The 22044-nt window shown below is 43.6% G+C and overlaps 1 protein-coding gene across 5 annotated transcripts in view; it reads right to left on the bottom strand.

The window, feature by feature from the left end:
* Eif4e3 (eukaryotic translation initiation factor 4E family member 3) overlaps positions 1 to 22044 on the bottom strand; it is a 259816-nt gene that overhangs the window by 599 nt on the left and 237173 nt on the right. For 2 of the 5 annotated variants that reach the window (XR_015439143.1, XR_015439142.1), the window contains 2 exons: positions 16109 to 16196; positions 12292 to 15988 (listed from right to left, as the gene is read on the bottom strand). The gene's annotated coding sequence lies outside the window, so the exon portion shown is untranslated. The other 3 variants (XR_015439141.1, XM_021266039.2, XR_015439140.1) reach the window with 2 other exon arrangements.

Raw genomic sequence — 22044 nt, forward strand, 5'->3', positions numbered from 1 at the left:
TAAGAGAGGAAACCATCGTTATTTTTTTGCTCCAAAATAATCCTATTTTATTGTAGAAACAGGTATGAATTCCACAAGGATCAATACTGATACAGCTATTTCCACCAAGAGAGAACACATCTGGACTCGGTATCTCCTCATTGAACTGTGTGGCCCAGCAGACTCATCTGACATCTCAGGATTCCGATCTCTTCACCTGCAAGGTCAGGGCACTAACTCATGCTAAGTCCCATCCCCCTACTCTCCTCTGACTTTTTTTAATGAAGCACACTTACTCTAACCTAAACTATTGGTTTCTTCTTTAAGCTTCCTGATTAAAAAGAGGTTTGCACCTTGAAGCACTCATGCTGAATTGCCACCAACACCAAAGATAGGCTGTGGGCAGAAAGTTCTGCAAGTGCTCAGAAGGATTCTCAGGCTGGCACTAGGGCCCAGTACTGGTGAGCTGGCCCTCTGTGGCCAGCAGCATTCACTGCAGGCCTGTGGAAGGCTTCCATTCCTTTCCAGAGAGCACAGCTCCAGTTGCCAACGGAAATCTGTCCAAATGGAGTCTAGATTAATCCTTCTTGAACTTCAGGATACAGAAGCCATCACTTAAGAGAGATTTTCAAAATACAGATCCTGGGCCCCCCTCCTAAAGACACTAATTCAGACTTGATTCTGGAGTGGGCCCTGAGACTCCGCATTTCTAGCAAAATGATGCTGTTACTGCCAGTCATGGACCACACTTTGAGTCCAAATGACAAGCCCTATTCTCCAACCCTCCAAACGCCCTTGAGACTCAAGAAACAATTTTAAGGTTCCAACAGGCTCCCCAAAGCTATGGAGTCTATGTCACAGAACAAAATGAAATGAGCTTGGGTTGCCCCCCATCTTTGGAATAAAATACAAACTTGTTCCCATGGCCTAGAAGGTCCTACAGCACGCCCATGTTTTCCTACCTCAGTGCTCCTGTCCTTGTGACTCCAGCCCCTCAGACCCTGGAACCTACTCCTTACACAGCGGCTCTTCTCACAATGGGGTCTTAGGGACATGGCCACATTGGAGCCTTGTCCTCCCTTACTTAAGCTTTGTGTCCCACTTAGTCTCAACTGCATCATCCCATCTGCTTCCTCAGGATCTCTTGGCATAATCTATAACCTTTAACTTCTTCTATTTACTTGTCTTCTCCACTAGACTATGAACTCCCTGAAATAAAGGAAATTTGTTTTTGCTCATCACTAATATTCCAAAACTTCAGAAAAAGGCCTGACTCATAGCAGGCACTGAATACAAGTTTTTTGACTCAGCAAATGAATCAAAGATTAAAAGAATTAATTCTTTAACAATCTCCAAAAATATAATTGCCATTTACTGAAAACTTACTATGGGCAAGACACTACTTTAAGGATTTTACAACAACTATTTCATTCTAGTCTATGCATACAGCAAAGCTCCTAGTAGGTATCGTTATTATAAGCTCTATATACAGAACATTGAGGCATTGAGTTTTAGCAGGTTGACTCTATAAGCTTGTTCTCATAAGAAATCTATATATTTCCAGCCACTCTGCTAGTGCAAAAATGCTGAGAGCCTATCTTGTGCTGGACACACTTCCAATTTAGGCCCACTCAACTGAGTTGTGGCTGTGAGGCCTACAAAAGACACTTAACCTCTCTGAATGAAAGCTGAGGCAGCCCACGGGGAGCAGGCAGATGTGGGGGGGGCGGCGGGGGGGAAGGTAGCAGTAACAGGAAAGGAATGAGTTGGACTGGAGAACCCTGCTTTCCCAGGTTCACCTAGGAGACACCCTCTGGTCTTCAAAAGCTTCCAATTCTAGAGACAAGGATAGTAAGCCAGACTTCTATTTAATGAAATTTCAGAATTTTTCAAAGGTGGCACCTAATTATTTGATAGTTTACATTTACAAAGCAACTTTCAACCCCTGGAGCAAATCATTCCTAAGACTGCTCCCTGCTTCCAGTTCTGTGCTCTTTGAACAATTCAGAAGCACAAAGGAGTGGTGCGAGGTAACGCTGGAAGACAACAGGAGGTACCTGGACAGGTAAGGGCTTCCCAGAAGATTCTCTTGAGCAAGTTGCATAGGAAATTGGAAGACTAAGAGTAAGAAACATTGCACCAAATCAGAATAGCTACGCAAGGGCATGACCATGTGTGGTGAGCAAATCACCAGCAAAGAACAGCCAGTAGCAAAAGAGAGCAGGCGATTTCTGTAAGAGGTTAATATTCCTAATGGATTAGAGCAGAGGTAAGTTTCTCACTCAGACATAAACTGGTCAAGCAACACTCTGAGAGTGTTTTGCTTGACTTACCAATATAGTAAAGTAACCAGGCATATCCAAAAATAAAGGACCAATTACCACTGGGACTTGTGGAATATTTTTGTTTTGTTTTTATGCGTGTTTTGTTGAGAATCCAACAGAGGCAGGACTGAATTCCATCTTCAAGCAGCTCTACAACTAACCAAAATACTTAAACTGCTCTGAGCTCTAGAAAGGAAAAATACAGCAATTGAAATAAAGACAGACAGATATCCATATAAATTATCCAGAACACAGCCCAGGGGCAGAAGCTATCTACCTGGAACTGTACACCCAGAAAAACTATCTTTCAAAAATGAAGGTGAAATAAGAGCTTCTTAGACAAAAAGAAGTTTATCACTTTCTCTATATGGACATTTTAAAAGATTTATTTCAGGCCAAAAGAAAATGATTTCACAAGAAAAGTTATTTGATTTAAAAAAGGAAAGAGAGCCAAAGTAAGGGAGAATGTGCAAGTAAATACATTAATAAAACAATGTATATACAGGACTCAAAATTTTAAAAAGTTCTAGAAGAACCAGATCTGCTTCCTACCCCCAGCTCATTTATTTACACTGGAGCAGTAACAGTCACCAAGGCCAAGGGCTACAAATGTAAATGGAAGCGCCAATTTGAAATGCAGATTCTCTCCCATCCTCCAAAGCAAAGAGATGCTCAATGGGGCTCCAGAAATCTGCATTTCTACCATATAGCCCAAGAATTCCAATTAAGATCTTATAACAGCTATGCTGCCATCTGACCACCTCAGGACAAGGACCATGGTGAGCCACCCAGGGCTGGGCCTGGGAAGTTCTGGCTGAAGACACCAGAAAGTCTTTGTTCTTTTCCGCTTCAGTACAGCCCCAGGAACACGTTGGCCCAGGAAGTTCTGGTAACCCTGCTTCAAACCTGCTAATCAAGAACTGCAATAAATTAAAAGCCCATTAAAATATTTTAGAGAAAAGCCTAGAAGTGCTAAAGCATTAATTGTGCCATATTCAATCTGTTTTCCTAGAGATTTGAAAAGCCAGATTACCATCCTGGGGGTCATTAGAAAGAATGAAGCTTTCTCCCTTTCTAATTTACATATTTAAAAATGCATACATTCTGGCAGTGGTCACTAAGTCCTTGCGCCAAGGCGTTCCAAGTCCTGTGGCTACTCCAAATGCCACAGTCCAGCCACAAAGAAAGAAGCCTAGAATACTACAGAGGCCTGCCTTGTTTTTTTAAAGCAAAGGAACCAACAGTCCAGGGCCTGTGGTTGCAAAACAGCTCCAGGAAAACAGGTAAAAGCAGCAACAAAACAACAGTGATGTTTTCTTGTTTTGTTCGTCTCTGTTTATTTTTCCACAGAGCAATCCCTGCTCGGTACAAAAGTCTGCAGGGAGCTGGAAAGAGCAGCTGTGGTTCCCTGAGGCCAGGACCTAACAATCAAGTTGTTTACCAAATACTGCCAGGCACCAGGAAAACAACAACAGCACAGGCAGCTTAGTGCATCTATTTTTCAAAAACAACCTCCAGAAGTCTGTAGCTGCCCTGGAACTTCCAGCATAGCTGAAAGGAAAATTCAGAAAATAAGAAGTGAACTGCACTCGGTACTGGCCCCCACAGCCTAAATATAATCTTTGACTCCCTTTCTACTGAAGACAGCCTATCCTAAAAAGGGAGGCTGCAGGTCTGGTGAATTTCAAGCAATGGATTGATATGAAAGGGCATTTCCAAGCATGCTACTACTGGAAATGTCATATGCTAAGCCTCCAGCACCTCAAAAGACATTTGGCAATGGTTTTCCATCTTGATCAAGCACTAGTCTTCAGGACAGTTTCCAAGACAGACTGCTAGGCCCCTCCCCTAGTTTCTCATGTCCAAGATGGAGCCTAGGAATTTCCTGCAAGTTCCTAGCTGATGCTGGCACCCAATTTGAGAACCATGGCTCTAAAGCTGGATACTGTCTGGCTTTGCCATCCTGAAGATGTTGGAATTTGTTTTCCACCTCCACCTGTCCCTGGATCATCTGAGAGAAGGTGCCAGGTAACATGCAAAGGTATTCCCAGAGCCAGATGCATAGGATGGTTTTCTCCTTGCTTCTCTGGATGCTCTACTGCCATCCACTTTTCTGTCCTGGGTCCTGGAAGGCTGCCTCTGGCTTCTAGGTGGGTTCAACCAATGAATGGTTTCATCTCAAAAGAGCAAAGAAGATGGGGCATGCATTTCCCTGGCTTCCAAAGTGACTGCAAGATGACTGCAGGTGATCTGGCTCACCGGAAGGTGACTGAGGCCCTCTCTGATCACTGTCCAGCAGACCTCTCCATACAAATCATTCTCCCATACAAATCACTCACCACCAAAAGTCCAACTCATTGTTTGAGCCACTGAATTTCTTTTGGCCTAAGAATTTCATATATGCACATAATATAAATATATATGGATCTGTGTATACACACCAACATGCACAAATATATACATATATGAATAGACAGACATATACATTCTTTCTAGATTTTTTTTTTTTAATACAGCTAAATCATAGTGGTCAGGGGTCCAGGGAAGCCTACAGCCAGAGCTAGCTCAGGAGTTCCCACAGATTTTCCTCAGATACCACCCACCACAGAAAGAGGGGGGCCCACTCTGTCTAATCAGTTACACAACCTGAAGCAAGGAGCACCTTTATCAGAGTTTCGATCCTTCCCTAATTTACTAACTTAGTTTCCTTTGTTGCAAATGGCACCAAAATAGAAAGGGAACAGAAGTGGGTGGAGCAGGCTCCATCACCAACTCCTGTGAATAACTTTCTGACAAGCTGAACCTAGTTCAGAAAGCACCTTGGCTGCAAAAAAGAAGATATATGCTGTCAGCTCATAAATAAAATGCCAATCTGCCTTGATTAATAAGGCTCAGAGAAGAACAAAAAATAATACTGCTCTTTTAAAAATAATAACACTTACTTGAATGTACCCTAAATAAGCATCTGTCTGAAATGCCTAAGTCCTAGAGTCCTAATAAAAAGTCACCAAATGTAGCCAAATGGTAAAATGCACTAGCATTTGTGGCTTCAGAGTCTCCTCCATTCACTTAAGTTCCCTAGAACTAACCATGATTCCCTTTACCAAGATTGAACTAGGAAGATTATTTTCAACACACCAGAGGACTTACTGGTATGCATGCTCAGACACAAGTTTGTAAGTTAACCCGCTAGATTAATTAGAACACAGAAGGAATACAGTTTCTATGTAATTACATTTCTAGTTCACTGAGGCTCAACCAGAAACCTTTTTGGTTTGTTTATTGCTGTCTTGTTCACTAAAAGTATTCGAGAAATTCCCTCTGAAAGCTAACATCTGGTGGGTTCTTTCCATGGCCTGTGCTGCCCCATTCCTCCACCTATGCCTGAGCCCTGTGTAGAAAAGGTCAGCCTCGGGGTTGTGGGGAGAAAGGAACCCTTCTCCATTGCTGGTGGGAGTGCAGACTGGTGCAACCACTATGGAAATCAGTATGGAGCTACCTCAAAGAATTAGGCTTAGAGATCCCATTTGACCCAGGTATTCCCCTGCTGGGGATCTTCCCCAAAGAATTAAAAGAATCATACCACAGTGATATATGTTCACTCATGTTCATAGCGGCACAGTTTGTAATAGCTAAAGCTTGGAAGCAGCCCAAGTGCCCATCAACTGGAAACTGGATAAAGAAAATGTGGGGTTTTTTATAAAATGGAGTACTACTCAGCCATGAAGAACAAAAAACTAGTCATTTATAGCTAAATAGATGCATATCGAGGCCACACTCAAGTGAAATAAATAGGACACACATGTGTAAATACCGAATAGTATCTCTAGTGTGAGAAACTGATAGTGTAAACAAGGGTTAAAATGATTAAAATGAATAATTAATAATTTGAAATAGGAAAAAAAGGTCCAAAGATGAAGGAATGAAGGGAGGGGAAGGGGAAAGGAAAAGAGGGAAAGAAAAAACTATGAGAAAAGAAAAAAAATATGGAAATGATGTCTATGTAAATAGGGAAGGGCGGAGGGGGTGAAGGGCGCACAGGTAATGGGGAAAAAATAAGAACCAAGATATATCATGTACAGGTACAAACACCCAATGATAAATGTAAACGAATTGTATACCTAAAATGTACCAATAAAAAAAAAAAAAAAAAAGGCCAGCCTAACTGCAAGTCCCATCCTTTGCGATAATGTTCCCTGGTGGATGAACCAGCACAGCATCCAGCCCTCCCAGCATCCCAGATCTCTCCTCCAGGAGCATAAACTCATCTCACCTTGGCCCCAACACCCACCTCTGCCTAACACCCTCCATCACCAAATAAATCTTGCCTTTTTCTTACACATATTCCTTCTCTTACTCAGAAGTCATTTGCTCTACACACCTGGACTTCAGGCAAAGAGGAAAGAGTTGGCCTCTTGAGCACCTCTGTTAGAAGCAAGTTACTACTCTGCTCAAGGCCCACCTTGCCTGTCATCTACGCCAAGGTAGTACTGCTGTCCACCTGAACTGTGATTCCTGGATTCTTTGAAATGCCTACTTCCACGACCACACATACAGGAACCACTTCACAGCTCAGCCATGCAGCTTCTAAATGTCAAGGGCACTCTAATATACCTTTCTAGGGTACGTTAGCCTGTGGTCACTGCTATCAACATCAGAAGATAATCCTCTCAACACACTTGCCAAAGTTTACATCAGGCCTCACAGGCACAAAGCAGGAAGATAAATAAATATACACACATATATAATTTCTTGAGTGACTGAATACATGTCTGTTTGTCTCACCTTCCTTTACTCTAAAAGCTGCTCGTCTTAAGCTGTTTGTCCATTTGAGAAGCAACAGAGTGCAGGCTAGAGAATCAGCTGCAGCTGGGCTCAATCCTACCTCCGCCACTTTCTTCTTTAAGCAAGTACCTCTACTGGGAACTGAATGGCGGCTGCCTGTACAAGTAGGGGCCTAAGTACTGCAAACCTCGGCACCACCTGAGGGTATTGCCACAGCCTGGGTCTCAGCAATGTTCTGACTCCACCTTGACACCTGAGGCCCAAAACCTTCCTCTGACCAATAACCTTCCTGGGAGCCCCCTCCTGCTGGCCCTCTTTTCCCAAACTTGCTACTGGACTGTACTGACACCTCCCACTCCAGTAACATCACCTGAGACTCCCTCTGAGGTGCCTAGCACCCTGCAAACCCCTCACTCAGGATGTCATTGTCTCTTCTATCAACTTCCTGCCTGAGCTGTTGAGTTCTTTGATAAGAATTAGGTGAGGCAGGGGCTGGGTAAGGTTCATGTTCTATGTCCTAAACCCTGACATTACAATAAAAGGGACACAGAAGGTCATCATATGTGACATTAATGTGGGGCTGTTTTGGCAGCCAAGAAGCTGACATGCATTGCATCTATGACAAGTTGCTATTTAAACATCATGGGAACTTCAGGTTCAGTTTCACAAATGTTTCACTCAAGGGTCTAATTCAGTGACACAGACATGAGCCTCCAGTTTCCACTGCCATGGTTTCTGGAAAGTAAGACTTACCCAGAAAATAACTGGCCTTGAAAACTAGAGATCAGAAATGCCAGCCCCAATCAGCCTATCCTTGCCTTACCTTCTATCACAATTCTCTTGCTCATTGGCTACTCTGTAAGGCAGGTAAGGCAAAGATAGGCTGATTGGGGCTGGCATTTCTGATCTCTAGTTTTCAAGGCCAGTTATTTTCTGGGTAAGTCTTACTTTCGGGGAAAGACGGTAGTAACCCGATTTAGCTGAGTGAGCAGGACTTGTGCAAGGCAAGCCACCTGCTAGCAGGGAAGGTGGTATCCCTGTCTCTAAGGCTCAGGGGAACCTCAGAAGCTCCCTGGAAGGACAAGTGAGCAGAGCGCTGGTTGCCATCTGGGTTCTTTATAAGGCTTTTGTAGTAAACATGTTTACTCTCTTTTGATTGGCCAGGTTTATCACAATCAAGTATTTTGTTTTGAGTCTTGCTCTATAAACATGTTTACTTTGAGGGGAGAGCTTTTTTGATAGCTAACACACTTGTTTTTCACACTTTTAAATTCAAAATATATTTTCCACAGCCTGTGGTAAATAACTGGAGTAGTAAACAAATTATATTATTTCATCTTCACCTGAGAGAGGTGAGCCTATATCGTCAAAGGTCTCAGCTGGATTGGATGCAGGTAATCAAGGTTCTCTCTTGGCTGAGAACATCATTCATAGTGATGATGACACTAAAAAGTATAAATGACAATGATGGGTCTTGTAGAAGGCAGGGAGTATCAAACCTAAGCCTCAGTTTCCCTAGCAGGAATATTCTAAAAGTCAGCTGCCATGATATTAAAAACAATCTTGTTAATTTGTGAGGTCCACAGTCTCTTCAAAAACCTAATGTTATATAACCAGCCTACACTGTAGCTGATGGGGAGGATAAAATAAAAGGTTTTAGAAAACATAGAAATTAACCAGGTATTATACCAATTTCAACTTTTTGAGACCTGGTTTGTATGATGACTTTTGCCTGTTTTACAAGGAGGAAAAAGCAGTGGCTTCTAATGTAGAAATGAAAGGCCTCAACTGTTAGAAGAGGAGAAAAATAAGAAAAATGAAGAAATGAAAAAGAAAGTATCTTTGAGAATACCAACTATCACTGAAGTAGGATTTACATGTGAAGGTTACACAGGTGCCAAGGGGAACTCCCACTGCAGTGAGGCCATGCCTCTCTTCTGTAGAGTTCTGTGCCTAATATTCCTACCAGAAAGAACAAAAAAAAAAAAATCTTACCATAGATCTTTGAAATTCCTTACAAATTTCTTGAAGAAAAAAAAGACCAAATTACTAGTTAAAAAAACACCCATGACTGCCCTAATTCATTTCCTAAACCCTCAAGTTAGATTTAAGTTAGATTTAAAAACATACCACCAAACAAAATGAAGGCTGCAGCACAGTTACACGAGCAGCAGTGGCTAAGCACTATTATTTCATCCTGCATGGTCTTGTGGGACAGGGATAACATAAGAAGGCAGTAAGCACTCCTGATGGATAAGGCACAGGTCATACAGACATCAGAGTACAAACACCCAGACAGACTTGCTTTCCTAAGTTTTACTACGCTTCAGAGATGAGGTAGACAGGGGTCAGAAGGAGCTAAGGGTACAAAGAAGCAGCCATCATTTCTAACATTCAAATCATCCCTGCTATACAAGGAGAAACAAAAACTAGGTTCTCAAGTAGCTTCAGCAGAAGGGCAACAAAGGGGTGGGGACACGTGACAAATTAGCAGGAAAACCCACTTTGTCACAACTTTGCCAACAGCTATTCTAGGATGTTTTACAAATGAGTGAACTTCTCAGAGTCTGGGTTTCCCTTCCTATAAAATGATGGCAATGAATCCCATCTCTCTGTGCAGTATCATGTCACAATGTCATGCCACAAGTGGAGAAACACCACTTCAGGGGTTAGTCAAGAATTTCAGGCTATATGACATCAAACCAATACTGAGTGGTTTGAGGGGCCCTCAATGGAATCCAGGCTCCCACAACTTAAAAGGAGCAGAAATGAAATTTCCAGTTAGTGTGACATTGACCAGTGATGAGTCATCAAGGATGCTTCAGGCTTTACACATCTGCACAGACAGGTGATTCAATGGGGAAAGGGTTACCAGCCAGCCATGCTCATCTGATCCACTTAATTCTTCCTCGGTCATTAAAACCAAAGAAAGACATGACTAATAAAACAGCCAAACAAGAACTTCCAGGCAGTTCCCACAAACTTAGAAAAAGCAAGCATGACAGTAACTGGGTAAGAAGCAAACAAGTAGGCCAAACTGCTCAATGTCTGATGGCCACACGTCCTTTCGAGAAAGGAAGAGTGTGCATTGCAGGCTGTGGTTTGGAAATGTCTCAGGAGGCCAGAGCAGTGTATGAGTAGGATGATATCATCGAGGAAAAGTGTCAATGACTCACAGCGGTGAAATGTTTGTCATAAACACAAGGAAGAGATGGACATGGTGTTGCACGCCTGTAATCCCAGAACTTGGGAGGCTGAAGCAGGAAAATCACCATAGTTTCTAGGCCAGCCTGGCTACAGAGTGAGTTCAAGGCCAGCCTGAACTGCACATTGAAACCTTACCCCCCCCCCAAAAAAAAACCATACAGAAAGAAAAGCATGGCTGAAAGCACATCTTTCAGCTGGATAATGAACCAAGTAGGTGGACTATGGGATGCCCTTCTTAGAATATGACTTCTACACCAGCTAACGTACACAAAGCCCTGACTATATGGCATGCTGGATACCATGCCAGAAGCATTTTTATCCAGCCTCTTAATGAGCCTTATACCAGTGGCACATGTAAATATCACCACTTTGAAGAGAGGGAAACTGAGGCCAGAGACATGAACAAGTGACAGTCTCATCTACCTGAAAGCCCAGTCTCCTCCCTGATCCACTGCTGCACACTGCTGAGTGGCACTCTTCCTACAGCTCAGCCAGAAATGCCAGGAAGTTCAGAAAGGCTCCCAAGTAAAGCCCAACGGCGGAAGCAAAGGTGACAGTTCTATTCTGACCTCCATCCTCCTCCCAGTCGGGATCCCTTAGCTTCCTGCTTGAAATCAGGCAAATCCTGGGAAGCAGGAAAGCAAGGAGACAAGACTTTCCTGGTAGTGCTGCCTGGCAGTGCCTGGCACATCTCCACCAGGGACGGGCACTAGGGAAGGGTTTATGCCAGAGGGATGCCTTCCAGTCCTCTCGGTGTGGTTCTCTCACTGCCTGTCATGGGCCCTGTCCCCTCCCCTTCATGAAGCCATCTGCCTGGTATCTATCTGCAGGATGAGATTATGGGGCTGGGGTTTGGCTCAGTGGTAGAGCACTTGCCCAGTGTACAAGAGCCCCCAGGTGAAGGATGAAATTATGGCTTCTACAGAAAGCCTTTCAGGTGAAGTTATGGCAAACCCTGATTGTGATCCACTAGGGTACACATTCAGGTTTGGGGGTGCAGTGGGGAGTTAGGCCCAATAAACTTCTCAGGGTGAGAAGTTCAAACACAATGCACCATGGAAGTAACTGTTCAAAACCTCAGTGACAGCCACATCACAGGGGCACACGGCAGCTGCCAGATGAATTCTACAGGCCACAACTGCTGTCAGGTGAAAAGCAGGGAAGGACTGCTGCCATCACGTGTCCAGCTTCACACTGGCCACAGAGTTCTCCTTCCAGCTCAGTTCCGACACAGCAGGGTCCAGGCCTGGCTGTGCCACTTGGAGGCCACAGCATTCCAGCTCCTGGCCTCAGCCTCCTCTGCTGTAAGACAGGGGTCAGCCAGTTCCTGCAGTACCAGCATGGAGTGGTCTGAGGAGGAAGAGGGACAGAGCGGGGGCGCTTTACCTCCTGTCTCCACAGCCCCATCCTTGCGGCCTCTGCACTCTGCCCCCTCCTCACTTTCCCCTGTGGCCCAGAGCCCTGGGCCTTCCGAGCCAAGAAGCTGGTCACCCCAGGTTCCCCTGGGTCCTCCCCATGACACCAGCCGGCTGCTACATTCACCTGACGTCTGGTCCCTTCACTGGCTCTTGCATCCAGGTTCCCATCCCACTCCCAACAGTACATATGTGACATGAGCAGACACCTGAGTCAGAGCCTTGACTTCAGCTCTGAGCCCCACCACGGAGCAGCCTTGTGATTCCAGGCAAACCCCATTACCTCTAAATGTCTGTTTCCGTATCTGTAAAGTGAAAAATTCCCTGGGTCCCCAAAGAACTAGAAGCAGATGGCATTAGAAGAGCAGCTCTTCTCATCTCCGCTCACCATGCAATCCAGCCAACACCAGTGTCCTCCACGGCCCCTCTTCTCAAATCTGAGAGCTGCTTCTTGTTCTTCGTGATACTAGGTTTGGGTCAGCCATCCAAACAGCGTAATTATGTCTTGGATTTCTTTTGTCACCATCAACGTCAAAGTACAGCAAAGTTTCACAAACAGAAGTGGGCATTTTTCCCTGTGAAATTTAGCCCTGCATCAGCAGACAGCAAAGCATGCATTCTTGTTCACCCTCCTGGAATGGATCCTAATGAAACAGAGATCTGGGGAAAACTTAGCTACAACCTTGCAAAAAAACACTTCAGCATTATCAATAGTATGTAGAAACCTGCAAAAAATAAATGTCCACTAAAAACTAAATACACTTAGATTCATCCTGATAATGAAATACTACACAGCCATTAAAAATGCTGTCAAAATAAACAAGGACAGCAAAGGACACAGGATCCCCAAATCATACTTACTCACCAAATGTTTGCTGCATGATATGTTGCTAACTAACAAAAATGTGTTACAAAAATTGATTTCTTTTTAAAGTTATAGTTTGAGTATTTACTGTGTGGCAGCTGCTACAAACGAGGACATTACATACACTAGATTATTGCAAAACCCAATGAAGTAATATTTCCATTTTAAAGACAGAAAATGATGACAGAGAGAAATGAAATAACTTGCCCAAAGTCACTTAGCTAATAAGAGGAAATGAAGATTTAAATCCAAGTCTTATTCCAAAATCCTTCCTCTTTTCTAACTAACACTGCCCCTAAAAAGGATAGTAATGCCTTCATAGCTTTTTTTTTTTTTTTTGGTACTGGGGATCGAACTTGGGTCCTTGCACTTGCGAGGCAGGCGCCAGAACCACTGAGCTAAATCCCTGGCCCCTTCATAGCTTTATTAAGTATATTTTACTATGGGAAAAAAAGACCAGGAAGGCAGACAGAAGACTAGCAGTAATTCTCTCTACTGGGGTGAAACCATGGATAATTTGTATTTATTTTTCCTTCAGTTTGATTTTTAAACTCTTTGTATCATAAATCACTTTTATAAAAAAGGGGGAGGTGTTTTTGTTTCAAAAGCCCAAATGCAGCCGTCATTGTCTGTGCATCCCTCCCAGTGACAGACACAGATCCTGGGCAGGCCAGGTGAGGACAGGTCCAGATGCTGAAGTCGGATCGCCAGGGCTGCTGTGGGACGAAAAAGGCAGGAATGTGCAGGGTTCTGATAAGGGCTCGCATACACAGAGGGCTTTGTAGTACTGGTGATTAATATACTTCATGACTGCTCTCTATAGAAATGGGACCAGAATGTGCTCCAAAGACAAAGAGCCCCAATATCTGCTCACCAATACTCAGATCTGATTCTCCAAGCCAGGCCTCCTCTCACCCACTCCAATCTCACAGGGCTGCAAAGCAACAGCTGGGATGAGCTCTAGGGGCTGGTGCCTTGCTATGCATCCCAGCTGGCTGGCTCCAAAGTATCAAGGATGTCACTAACCTCCTTTGCCTCAGTGTCCCTCACTGTCATGTCAGAGATGACAACAGCCCCTAGTACACAGAATGTGCTGAGGACTAAAAGAGGTAATACTTGCAGGACCTCAGATACAAATCCAGCCCACTGTGAGTGTTCAATGTCACCTGCAATTACTACTTCAGAATTTGCTAATATGGCTCTGTGTATGGAATTTGTCCATCTTTTAGGTTTTCTCCCCATAAAGGTTTTCTTGCCTTCATTTCTATATTTAAAGACTGTATTATAATATGGAATAGACTTTTCAAATGGCATGTGCCCTGAGGTAGATTCTGATTTGCTCCTACATCTAGTTGCCATAACAACGTACCCCACACCAATGGCTCAAACAACAGAAATTTATCATCTCATTGTTCTGGAGGTGAGAAGTTCAAACTCAAAGTGTTGGCTGGGTGATTCCTTCTAGGCCCTGCCTCTTCACTGGCTTGTAGGTGGACATCTTCTCCCTGTATTCAAGTGGTTGTCCTGTGTGTGTGCGTGTGTGTTGTGTGTCTGTGTCCTTGTCTCTTCTCATAAAGACACCATTCATACTGCATCAGGATTCACCCTAATGACTTCATTTTATCTTAATTGCCAATCTAAAGACCCTATCTCCAAATATAGTCACATTCTGAGGTAGTAGTAGGGGTTAGGGGCCCAATACGATTTTGAGAGGGAGGGGACCAATATTTAACCCATAAAGGTCCCTCAGCTCCTGGAAGAGTAGGAGCAGACCCCAAATGGAGAATCAGTGGATCCTGGGCTCTGGCCATAATACCTAGCACAGTGCATCTAGAAGACAGTCACAAAACTGCGACCAGGTGGAAAAGCTTCCTTCTAGACCTCCATGTGTAGCCCCTCCACCAGGACCATAGGTAACCACCCCACTGCTCCTTGGCCCTGACTGGCAGAGGGGACTGATGCCTACCAAGTGACACATTCAAGAACGCCTTGGCCAATCAGATCAGCAAACCCAGCTGTTGCTCATACTCATGTTACTAAAAAAGATAGGATGGAAAGTGTTCATTCCTGGCATGGACTCCTCAAATCTGGGCTCATGAAATAAACATAAACCAAAGTTGAAGGTCATTTTAAAATATGAGTATATACTTCATTAAAACAAATTTCTTAAAAATTGAGTTTCTTGAACCACAGCATATAATTTACAAAGTGCAAATGTCTGAGATACATGTGCTAAATTTAAAGAAACAACTATTATTAAACACCCCATTATGTAAGGCAGTGAAATATATTTGCACTCTGTACATCCGTTACAATATTTCAACTGAGCCTCCAAATGTTTGGCAGTTCTTTCCTTTGGTGATAATAAAAGGCTTTTCTTTCCATTAAATATCTAAATTAAGTCAAATAGTGTATGTTAAATAAGCCCATAAGTCCTTTTGTATGATGCAATGAAGTCTTGAAATGCTTATCTACTGAGCACTCTAACTTAAAGGCAGGCGGTTTATGTCCCCTGCAGAGACCTGAGACCCTGCTGGCTTGGCCAGACTGTGAAAATAAGCTTCAAATGACCAAATGCAACTGCAACTTTAAAAGTAGGAACCAGACCAGACACAACAAACCACAATGTAGTCAGCCTCACTTGTCATAATTCATGTGTGTGGAATTCAACTGTAAAAGCATTAACAGAGCGTTCAATTTCCTCCATGGGGGCATTCCATGTACAATGTCACATTTTGAAAAGCTGCTGATAAGCCACTCCTGATTACAAGTCTACAAGTTATAGCATTAGTCAAAAAAATATTTATTCCAATCCCAAACAGCTTCATTTGTATCATCCAACCCTAAACAGTACAAGCAAACGCCAGTATTTTTAAATAATCAGGCTATAAAAATATGCATTCTGGCCACGTATTAACATTAGGTCTCTCTTTTGGTTTTCTCTTAACTTCCATTTCTACATTATTCTCCATTTTGGTGGCCTATATGATGATTACTTGTAACATTCTTTCTGTGAAAAAACAATTTCATTATAGTTCAATGACTCAAAAATGCAATTCTTACACATTTTTAAAAGAGAGAATTCAATGGATAAGTATATAACTGTGTAGATTTCAAAGTCATGCATGTACATATAGTGTAAACACAGGAAAAATGTAATAATCCAATTAACACATCTTTTCTGGGAACTAAATTAGTCTTAACAATACTGCCCTAAGCCTCAGGTAGGAGTAGGGGGATCTGCCAGCCACAATGATGACAGTAATAGCTGCCGTTTCTCCAACATTTCCTTCGTGCCAATACAGCATTCAGTCTTTGCCATAATTCCTCACTGGGCTTCTCATGACAGTGCTCTGATGTAGGTATGTCTCTTTTGCAAAGGAAGAATTTGCGGCTCAGAGATGTTAAGTCACCTGCTGAAGACACAGCAATGAAGTGGAGGAAGCAGGAGTTGAACTTAGTTCACACTGTGCTATATTGCCTCCCAGTGGTGCATCAGAGGCAAGATCCAGGGCTTTACAAAGGCCTCATACCTGCCCCTAAAATGATCTTTGTTCTTGCCTAGGGACAGGCAGCCCAGCCTAGGCCCATCTCAGGAGAGGATCCCAGAGCAGACTCATCCTGCAAACAGATGAAAGAAAAAGGGGCTGGCTACATCTCACCCTTCTAGGAGGAGAGGAAGATATTCCAAACCAAAAATAAACCCCGTATCCTCCCTCACCTATTACTATACTTTGGTATTAACCATTTGAGTGTTCTGAAAAGTCTAATTCACCCAGCAGAGATACTCTCACAAAGCACATATTTAAGACAGAAAAGCAACAATGGTCCTTTCCTGTTCTAGAAGGAGCTTCACCTTTCCCTGCTTGTGCAAAGAAGGGATGAGAAGAGCAAAGGTGTTGGGTTATCCATCTCCAAATGCCTCTTCCAGCAGCAGCTGGTTAGTGCACTGTAGAGCAAAAGCAAACAGACACGGAGTCCACTGGCCCAGATTCCAGTCCTGACTCTGGCCCCCATCCTGGTCCCCAGGCTCCCCATGCCTCAGCAAGGTGTGAGGAAGGCCCATCTCCGAGGCTTCCCATGACTCTGACAGCCACTCTAAGCCCACGGACCAACACCCCAGCCCTGCAGAGCTCAGAGGCTAACGCTGAATACTCAGGAAACTACACCTTCAGGAGCTGAAATGAGCATGGTCCTAACAGGGAGCATTAGTATTAGAATAACCAGCTGATCAGTTTTAAGGTAACCATTAACCAGACACTCTCCTGTCCCCCGGGCTCCCTGCCCAGTCTACACCTCTTTCCTCAACTCCAGACCTGGCTGTCTACCTGGCTCCATGGCCTCTCCCCTGGGACATCTAGAGCCCCATCTTGCCCACAAGGGAGGCTCCACCCACAGCCTTCCCATCACAGTCTACAGCCACTGCATCCTCTCAGCCATGCTCACCCCAACGAGTCTCTGACTCAGTGCTGACTCAGAGCTTTCCCTCAGATCTTACACACCCCATGGAATCTGCCTACACACCAGACCTAAGATGTCCCCACTACCCTCCTTACTACCGAATTCCTGATCATTCTATCATCACCCCTCTAGGGTAGTGCACTTGATGCGCTTCCTAACAAGTCTCCCTGCTTCTTCTTTGGCCTCCTCACAGTCTGTTCCTCACAGAGCAGCAAAGGGAGTTCAGATTGAAGTCAGCCCGCTGCCCTCCCTGGCACTGGGACACTTCAGGATCAGCAGGTCCTTTGCCAGCACAGCCCCCACAGAGCTCTCAGACCCCCTCTCCCACTTCACTTCCTACCACTCATCACACAGGGTATATGTCCTGCCACAGGGCCTTTGCATTAACTGCGTCCTTCACCTGCAATGTTCAACAAGACTAACTCCCATACCTCCTGTCTCACTCAAACAGCACTCACTGAAAGAGACCTGGCTGGCCACAGTGCCTAACACGCAACTCTCACTCCCCAGCACTGCCAAACCATTTCGTGCTTCCTCTTCTCTTGCACTTACCGTCTAACAACATGAAATGACTGACCTACTATATGTCTCTCCATTCTTCCTCTCTCCCCCAAAGATGAGCACCCACAGGGCCAGGGTCTTGGATTTCTTCCCTGATTTAACTGCCATGCAGTGAAAAGCATCGAGCACAAAGTGGCCACTTAGGAAACGTCAACTGAATGAAGGACTGAATGGACCGCTCATCACAATCCAAAGGAAAGGACTTTCTGAAAGGTTCTCTGGCCCAGGGGGAGAGCAGCTGGGGAAAGAGGGTGTGTCCACACTGCCACAAACCCAGCATATACCCTGAAACTCTGAGACTGCACACAGAGCCAACTCAGGGGAGCAGGTCTGCTCTCCTGCCCCCAGGGCCTGGCACTGCCTCAGGATCCATCTCCTTTCCGCCACTGCAGGAGGTCACCAAACATCCCCACTCCTTTATGGTTTGAATGTGTCCCCAAGACATAACACAGGGGTTATTCAGACTACTTCCCTCCTCGGGAGGAGCAAGGTGCTCAGGAAGGGGACTGAGGAAGAAGGACCCCCTTGGGTCCGCCTACCTTCTGCCTTATGACGCAGCATTCCTCCCCTCTTGAGGATGTGGCCTCTAGGGGTGCCCTCGGAACAGCAGACGGGACCCTCACCAGCCAGCCTGCGGGCACCTTAACCTTGGCCTCCCCAGCCTGCAGAGCTGTGGTGCACAGACTTTCACTCTGACAAAGTACGCAGCCCGAGGTCTTTTGTCAGAGAGGCACAAATGGACTAACACACTGGTCTTCCGACATTCCTTTCAACTCAAGAACGAAGTGCCCAGAAAAAACACATTTCAAACATATAAAACTATTCCTGAATTAACATGAATCAGACTGACAGCAAACAACTTGAAAAGAAACAGGTGAAAAAAATTACTTTTTTTTCTAGAAATCAAACTTCTGATCCAACAGCATAAAGATAATCATGCTATGTGCTTGCAAGTTTTATTGTAACTCAAAAAGTTGTCCACACATTTGAGCAGTCACCATTTTCATCAGCACAAGATAGCATTTCTGGACTCATAATCATGTCGGGTCTTGGCACGGGGACGCTCATACAGCCATGGTCCTGGTGTTCACGTGGTCCCTCAGTCGCATGCCTTCGGTGCTCAGAATGTGCTTCAGAAGGCTTCTATGGGCTTTACTCTTTTTCAGTCTTAAGCTCACATTTCCAGTTCCATTTTATTTCTGCTTGTTGTTTTACATTCAGACACGATTAAATTTAAAAGAAACGATTGACTAAATGGTATACGCATTTCCCTTTGATCACAATTTACACGGCAAAAAACTCCTGCATATTTATACAGCTGAGCTCGCCGCGAGTCACTGGAATCATGCTAGCAGGGTAACAGTCATTTTCAAGCTTTTATTAGTTACTATAATGACTGGAGACAGGGGTCATCAAAATGCCTTTGCCAGAGCCAATCTCACGTTCCTATAAAGTCCCATTGTGAAATTAGAGAAGGCTAGGGAGGGAGGTGGAGAAGAGAGAAAGGCAGATTTTCTCTGCTGCGTGGCTTACAGAAAAAAAGGAGCACAGAATGTAATGCTGGGAAGAGCAGAGCACTTATCCTAAGTTATATCTAGCTCACCTCTCCTGCTTCAACATAGGAAGAACATTTCTTATCCGAGTAGTGGGGCTCGGGGGTAGATTATAAAGGAAAATTACAAAAATAAAAAAACGAAAACGACTTTTTAAGTAAAGAAGGGCTAGAATATCCTCTGTCTCTGATACTTAAAAATTAATGCCTGCAGCCAAAAGAATAGACTAGAAGAATAGCCAGTGCAGTTCATTTGAGATTCTGTAGTGGATTTTGTTTAATGAAATGTTCACTAAATACAAACTTACAAGAGACAGCAACTAAATGTAATGCATGATTCTGGGCTAGATTCTGGACTGAGCAAAATAAAAGCTATTGTGGGAGAATGAGAAAACTAGACAACAATCTTGTATCTTTATTAAACTTCATGATTTGATCATGGGATGGTAGTTATACTGCAGAATCCCCTTGCTGGGAAATAAATGCAAGCGGAAGTATTTTATGGTGAAGACCTCTGAGGTTTCAGACTTACTCTTAAATGATTTAAGAGTCATGAGTGGTGGCACACGCCTGTAATCCCAGCAGTCCGGGAGACTGAGGCAGGAGGATCACGAGTACAAGCCTAGCCTGGGCAACTTTTTGACTTAGTGAGACCCTGTCTAAAAATGGGGGGGAGGGGGGAGAATGTAGCTCAGTGCAAAGGGCCTAAGTTCAATACCCAATACCAAAAAAATTTTTGAAGAAAATTACATGCAAATATGTATGCACGTGCATGTGTGAGTGTATGTGTCTGTATATGTATCTCAGAAAATGAAAGAGAAGGTGGGGAAAATAAAGAAACAAAGAATGATAAACAAATGAAATGTAAATAACTGGTGAATCTGGCTATAAGGTACAGGAAATTCCTTGTATCAGGCTTGCAACTTGAATATAAATCTGAAATGTAGCAAAAGAAAACTGAGTGCATACTATGTCTCCTAATCTCACTCCTAATATCTTACCTCTTATTTTCTAGAAAATGAAACTAGATGGAATAAGACATTCTGTTCATTCATTCTTCCAGTCACTTGACAAACACACATGAAGCACCTACCCAGCACCAAGCATGTCCTGCCCGTCAGAGCTGTATGTTCTTTCTGACTCAGCCCCCTGTGAATTTTAAGTAGCTGCATTATTACTATGTGCAAAACATGGCTTCTCAATTTGGAAATGAAGTCAACCATGCTAATTGGTCCAGAGAAAATAACCCATTCTTTAATACTGAGCTTTCAGCAGTCAGAAAGGAGAATCAAAATTGTACGTCTTACTTTTGCCACAAATATTAAGCTACCCTGATCTATGAGAGGGAGGGGGGGAGGGGGGGAGAGAGAGAGAGAAAGACAGACAGACAGAGGAGACAGACACCGACAGAGCTATGCAAAACACAGACAGCAATCACAATACATCTGTAAGTCCAAGTCCATACAGATTCACTGACACCAAAGAGAAGGCAATAACCAAATGCTTTCAAATGATGGAAATGCTATCTAGTCATGTGTGACATGAGTTAAATAAGTAACAATGCAAGAATGTATTTGTCTACCATTGCCCAGGGGTTTCTTGGGCTTAGCAGCCAAACTGGCAACAGGGATTATATTATCAAGTAGTATTCTATACCACTTTATTAACTGTCATGGAAATGTCTATTATAATAATTGTCAGTGGACCGATGTTTATTTTACTACTACCAGTAACCTAGTCAATCAAATCGAGATATTTCATCCACAGAATGGCTAACATTCCATGAACACTGAGCTATGATATCACTTTTCCTTTACTGTATGACTCCTATAGAGAGAAGAGAAAGCATTTTCTCACCAAGTACTTACCCACCAAGCTGCCTAGTTCCAACTCCAGCTGTTCCATTTAACTGTATTGTCCTAGTCAAGCTAAAAGCTACTAACCTTAAGGCCTCAGTTTCCTCAAGTATAAGATGGGAAAACAAACTCACTGGGTTATTGCAAAGATAAAAATAATTCAGTTAAGTATCTACTGCCACTGGCCCTGAAGGATTGTTCATCTTACCTAAGCAACACTCCTCTGGTGTGTGTGTCAATATCTGCTCTCCCTCAGAAACACACCAGGAGCACTGGATGGTACCTCAAATTCTTAGTTCCTTCTGTAACTAACCATTTATGAAAGGGTATAGAGGCCTATAGCATAATCAACCCTCCCCAGTGAGAAACTCTGAGCTTCTCCTCTTAAGGAATAAGCGCTAGGGGCAATCAAAGAATTCTGCTGGACATTTTACAGTGTTTTTTGCATTTTATCTCAGTACTCACATCTTATGAAGAACTCTAAGAAACTTAATTATCAGAAACAGCCAGCTGGACGAGATGATCTCATCAGATCACCAGCAGCAATAAGATTTCCAGACTCCAAATTTCTACCCTTGTTAGGCAAACAGAATTCTTCTATAGATGGAAAAACTTGAGTTCAAGGTTAGTCACCCGAAAACTTTCTCACTCTTGCTATTTGCTTAGAAATGTGAGAGATGTCACCGAAGTTAAGAATATACAGAAAACACCATCCTGCCCTCTAGGGAGTTATAATCTAGTTCTATAAGAGAATATACATTTACAAATGAATTCAGGACCCTTTTCTCCCCTTGTCTGAATACCTTTCTCCTGTTTAAAGGGAGTATCTGAGGAAATGATATACATTACTTCCAAGGCTTGTGTTCAATACATCACACTTACATGACCTTCTTTGTTCTTTCCCAAGATGGTGATATGGGAGTCGCATGGAGATGACAGGAGAAGGGGTGCCCGATCAAGTGCTTGCAAGAGAAGGCTTGGTGATTAGGAAAGAAACAACTATTGGTATTGAGCCAATTACCATTTGTAGATTTGTTAC

The sequence above is a fragment of the Heterocephalus glaber genome, unplaced genomic scaffold, assembly GCF_053883595.1.
Source record: "Heterocephalus glaber isolate CG9 unplaced genomic scaffold, H.glaber_assembly_v1.0 deba00001472, whole genome shotgun sequence".
Taxonomy (NCBI): domain Eukaryota; kingdom Metazoa; phylum Chordata; class Mammalia; order Rodentia; family Bathyergidae; genus Heterocephalus; species Heterocephalus glaber.